Source organism: Mobula birostris, chromosome 31 (assembly GCF_030028105.1).
Source record: "Mobula birostris isolate sMobBir1 chromosome 31, sMobBir1.hap1, whole genome shotgun sequence".
In the NCBI taxonomy this organism is placed as follows: domain Eukaryota; kingdom Metazoa; phylum Chordata; class Chondrichthyes; order Myliobatiformes; family Myliobatidae; genus Mobula; species Mobula birostris.
This window is the reverse complement of record NC_092400.1, coordinates 33615528-33621440: the sequence shown is the minus strand read 5'-3', so window position 1 is coordinate 33621440 and position 5913 is coordinate 33615528.

Below are 5913 nucleotides of genomic sequence, written 5' to 3'. Positions count from 1 at the left end.
AATTCCTCACAATGTGTTGTTTCAATCCTGATCCCACGGCAATGTTACTTTATTGTCCTTTCTGTAGTTACATCCACTCCCTTCACATCTCCAGAGCCAGTCTGTATTGGTTTAATGGTTGGTCTCATGCAGCAAGATGCAGGGAAAAGCTCAAATCATTACAGAGTGCATTGAGCCAGAATAAGGCAAAACACCAACAATGCAGGAAAAAGGTGTCAAAGCAGGTAAACAATAAAATGCCAGATGATTCTGTGCGGAAGATTCACATTCAGATTTATTTATCGTGTATACAGCCGAATCAGGTTTAATATCACTGGAAAACGGCGTGAAATTCATTGACTTTGCGGCGTTTGTACAATGCGATACACAATAGGAACAACCATGAATTACAGTAAGTACATTTACGGTGTATCAAATAGTTATAAGTACAAAAAAAGGAAATAAAAACGTAATGAGGTAATGTTCATGAGATCAATATCTATTCTGAAACCACATGGCAGAGGGGAAGGAGCTGTTCCTGAATCGTTGAGTGTGTGCCTTCAGGCTTCTGTACCTTCTCCCTGATGGTATCAATGAGAACAAGGCGTAATGGGGGTCCTTAGCGATGGATGCTGTCTTTCTGAGGCATCGCTCCATGAAGATGTCCTGGATACTGCGGAGGCTAGCGCCCATGATGGAGCTGACCAAATTTACTACTCTCTGCAGCTTATTTCGATCCAGTGCAGTAGCCGCACCACCCACACCAGACGGTGATACAGCTGGTTAGAATGGTCTCCATGGTACATCTGTGGAAACATGTGAGTGAGATGTGTCATTTACATCAACAAGGATGTTCTAGGGCAGCCCACAAGTGTCGCCACACATTCCACGCCAACATGGCATATTCATCATGTTCAGCAGAACAACTACTTGTACAGAGGAGTAACCAAGCTCATCAACAACTTGAAAAAAGATCAAATTATATATAGTTTGCAGGAATTGGGTGCATGGCCATCTCGTCTTGTCCTCACTTCCATTTTCCAATCTCATTCACACAAGGACATCTTCAAGAAGGTGCTTTAAAAAGGTGGCATCTGTCATTAAGAACCCCCATTACCCAGGACATACCCTCTTTTCATTGCTACCGTCAGGAAGGAGGTACAGGAGCCTGAACACACTCGATGATTTAGGAACAGCTTCTTCCCCTCTGCCATCCAATTTCTAAATGGACACTGAACCCACGTGCACTACTTCCATACTTACTTATTTCTATTTTTGCACCACTTATTTAATTTAACTATTTAATATACATTTTTTCTATTATGTATCGCATTATACTGCTGCCGCAAAGACAACACATTTCACAACGTACAAACCCACATATAACTCCTCCAAGAATCCACCATACCTCTAAGTTCCAGTGACTGTAGGGATGAACAGTGCGTCCTCAAGGTTGCCCTTTCATTCTGACATTCTTGTGAGATACTCCCAAGACCTTTCCACCATCTTCAAAGTGCAAGTTCAGAAGTGTCTTAGAATACCGTCCAGTGGCCTGGACAAGTGCAGTGTGACAACTCTCAGGAAGTTGCTGACGATGCAAGGCAATGTAGCCAGCCTGGTAGGCACTTCATCACTTTCCTTAAGCGTTCATTGCCTTCAGCACCAAAGCACAGAATCAGAATGTTTAATATCACTGATATACCTCGTGAAACTTGGCTGAATAGTAGCTGAAGGGTAGACTGCCTGCAGTGTTTGCTGGCCCAGGCTTCTCAATAGCATCTCCCCACCCTCACCTCTACTACAAAGAAGGATACAGACAGAAGATGCACAAAAACACCACTACCTGGATGCTCCCCTCCATGGCAGACACTGCCCTGTAGTGGAAAGATATGCCAGTGATGTCCGGCTCCAGAACATGAATTTAAAATTTAAATAAATGAGAGTAGAGACAACCATAAACACTACAGCTGGTGAAATTCTGAAATAAAAGAGAACGCTGCAATGTCTCAGCAGACCAGACAGCTGCGGAGAATTTTTAAAAGTTAATATTCGAGGCTGTCATCAGAGCCGTCCGGCCCGATACAACCCGGAAAGTCCAGTCAGCTGAAGTTGATTATTTCGGTGCTGAGTGCTGAGATGTGGAAGGTACCGAGGCAAATGATGGCAATGCTGTTTCTTGACATTTTAAAAAAAACTCTGAGATACGGTTACAGGCCCTTCTGACCCAATGACCCCTCGCTGCCCAATTACACCAATTAACCTACGAACCCATACGACTTTGGAATGTGGGAGCAAACTGGGCCATGCGAGGAAACCCACATGGTCAGGGGGAGAACGTACAAACTCCTTGTAGACAGCGGCGAGAAGTGAAACGCTGGCGCTGCCATAGCATTATGCTAACCACTACGCTACTGTGTCGCATAATTGTTTGAAAAGCATTAGGGGTCAGAGGTCAGAGTGGGTAGATGGAAACTGTGTCACCCTTGCGACCTGAAGCCAGTTGTTCTACAAAGCAGTTTGCAGATGATACTAAGATCAGTGATGTTATGGTTAGCGTAGAGGACTGGCAAAGAATACAACGGGTTATAGATCAGTTGCAGATAAGGGCAAAAAAATGGCAAATGAAGCTTAACCAAATGTGAAGTGTTGTATCTTGTGAATGCAGCAGGCCAGGCAGCATCTCTAGGAAGAGGTACAATTGAAGTTTCAGGCCGAGACCCTTCGTCAGGACTTGAGTTTGCTTGAATTTCCAGCATCTGCAGAATTCCTGTTGTTAGTGTTGTATCTTAGTAGATCGAATACAAGGAGACCCTTAACAGTGTTGATGACCTGAAGGATCTTAGGATCCAAGTTCATAGCTCGCTGAACATGGCCACATGGGATGGTAGGGTGGTTAAAAAGATAACTGGCATGCTTGCCTTTGTTATTCGAGGCAGTAATTTCAAAAGTCAGGAGGTTATGTTGCAGCTTTATAAACCTCTATTTAGGTTGCAGCTAGAGTATTGCATCCAGTTCTGGTAGCAAGGATGTCGAGACTTTGGAGAGGGTGCAGGAGAGGTTTACCAGGATGCTGCCTGGATTAGAGGGCACATGCCATACTGAGAGGTGGGACAAACCTGGGTTGTTTTCTTTGAAGCAGCAGAGACTGAGGGGGAGATCTGATAGAAGTTTACAAAATTATGAGAGACGTGGACAGACAGTCTCTTTTTCCCTAGGTTGAAATGTCTAATACTAGAGGGCATGCATTTAATGTGTGAGGGGTAATTTCAAAGGAGACATGAGGGCAAGATTTTAACACAGAGTTGTGGGTGGCTTCAGTGTGCTGCCCGGGGTAGTGATAAAGGCTTTAGAGACTTTAATAGATGTCTAGGTAGACACATGAATGTGAGGAAAATGGAAGGATATGAACACTGTGTAGGCAGAGGCCATTAGTTTAGCAGTTCATTTGATGAGGTTTGGCATGACATTGTGGGTCAAAGGGCTGCTTCCTGTGCTGTACTGTTTTGTGCTGTAGCAGCCACCAGATCCACATTAGGTTTCTGCATTTTAGAGGACACCACACAATGGACACTAACTGTGATACTCTAAATGACAAAAAGCTCAAATAAATAGCTGTTTCACCCGAAAGAAGTTATCAGGTCCTTGGAAGTTGGGAGGTGATAGATAAAAGGGAATGTTTTGCATTGCGTGCAGTTGCACAGGAATGTTCATGAGGAGCAGAAATTAGAGCGAATGGAGGAATGAATCAGGGAGCCATGAAAGGAGAGAAGACATGGGGTTGATGATTGAAGATGGCAGAAGTGACAAAGGATTATCCATTGAACATGGGGACACCTGGGATGAAAGATGAGATCCAGAGGTATCCCATCCTTGAGAGGAAGAGAACAAAAGTGTGGGATGTGGAGAAGGTTAGGAGTCCTGTACACTACAGCCGAGGATGTGCAGCCAAGCTTTGAGAAATAAGAACCAGACAAATTCATTAAAGGAGACTACATAAATAGATGGATACTTTATTGATCCCAAAGGAAATTACCGTGTCACAGTGGCATTACAAATGCACAGATATACAAATATTAGAAGAGAAGAAAATAAAAAAATAAGCTACCTCAACAGTCTAACAGGAAGGGGTCATCACTTCCCCAGCTATAGGTTGACTTATTATAGAGCCTAATGGCCGAAGTTATGATATCTGATCATCTGTGTGCAGATAGTAGATGCTGGCTGTTAACGTACACATCGGTGGAGATACAAGAAGGGACAGAAGAGTCAAGGTTGGACCATGTGAATCTGAGGTAAGAGTGGAACTTCTCAGAATAAAATGAAGAAGCCTTTGAATTCTATATAGGTTAGTTACATCTCCCACTCTTCTCTCAACCACTCCTACCGAAAGCAAGGATAAGAATTCCTGTGCTCACCTACATCAGTATTAGACCCCACATTTCACAGATCATCCTCTTTAATTTCTCTCCCTTCAAAGTGATGCCACCACTAGAGGCGTCTTTCTCCATGCTCTCATTTCAGCATTCTGCAGAGATTGTGCACTCCGTATCTCCCTGCTTACCTCTTTCATCCTGTTTACCTTTTTCATCTCCCTGCTTACCTTTCATCTCCCTGCTTACCTCTTTCATCTCCACTGGCATCTACTGTCTTATGCAACCTCAAGAGATGCAATACCTGTTCTATTCACCACCCCTTCCCTGCTCGTACCCACCCCCAACCATCCGGGACTCTTTCAAATGAAGGACAAATCAATTTTTCTATTGCATTTCATGTAATGCTGACCGTGTACTTTCCTTTACCTATGCACAAGGGAATCCTGTCTTTGCTGTTAGTGGGAAACGTTGAGAGAGATGTAGGAATTTGAACTTTGAAAAGCATCTTCATATTTTTCTGAGAAGCCCCACCCTGCCCTCAAATGGGTGACGGTTTGCAAAATATTGCCACTCAGACACAAAAGGTAACCTCAAAGTTCAAAGTAAATTTATTATCACCAGAAACAACCATGAGATTCATTTTCTTGCAGGCAATCACAGTAAGTACTTGAAACACAATAGAATTGATAAAAGACCACGCCCAACAGGAAGGTCAAACAACCAATGTGCAAAAAAACACAAACTGTGGAAATACACAGAGGAAAATACAAGATTATTATAATGAGAAATAAGCAATAAGTATTGAGAACATGAGATGAAGAGTCTGCGGGTTGTGGGAAAAGGAAACTGAAGGTGCAAGTGAAGTTATTGCCACTGGTTCAAGTGCCTGATGGTTGAGGGGTCATAACGGCTCCTGGTGGTGTGGGGTCTGAGACGCCTGAACCTCCTTCCTGATGGCAACATTGACAAGAGAGCATGATCTGGCTGGTGTGGGTCTCTGATGATGGATGCGATAACGCTCCATGTAGATGTGCTCAGTGATGGGAAGGACTTTACCCGTGATGGATCGGCTACTCTTTGTAGAACTTTCCATTCAAGGACATTGGTGTTTCAATACCAGGCTGTAATGCAACCAGTCAATATACTCTCCACCGTGCATCTATAGGAGTTTGTCACAGTTTTAGCTGACATGCCAAACCTTTGCAAGCTTCTAAGAAAGTAGATGTGCTGCTGTGCTTTCTTTGCCGTTTCACTTACAGATCCTCTGAACTGATAACATTGAGGAATTTAAGGTTGCTAACCCTCTGATCCCCCAATAAGGACTGGCTCATGGACCTCCGATTTCTTCCTCCTGAAGTCAATAATCATCACGTTAGTCTTGCTGACATTGAGCGATTGTCTAGTTGCCTATCACTTAATAAGCCATCGTATCCTGACTTTGTCTTTGACTTCTTAAACTGATGCAACACAGAACGAAACAAAGTCCTACAGCCTTCTAGTCTGTGCTCTATAACAGGCAGAAGCCCAAGTGTTTGTGTGGCATTGTGTCTACTGACTCATG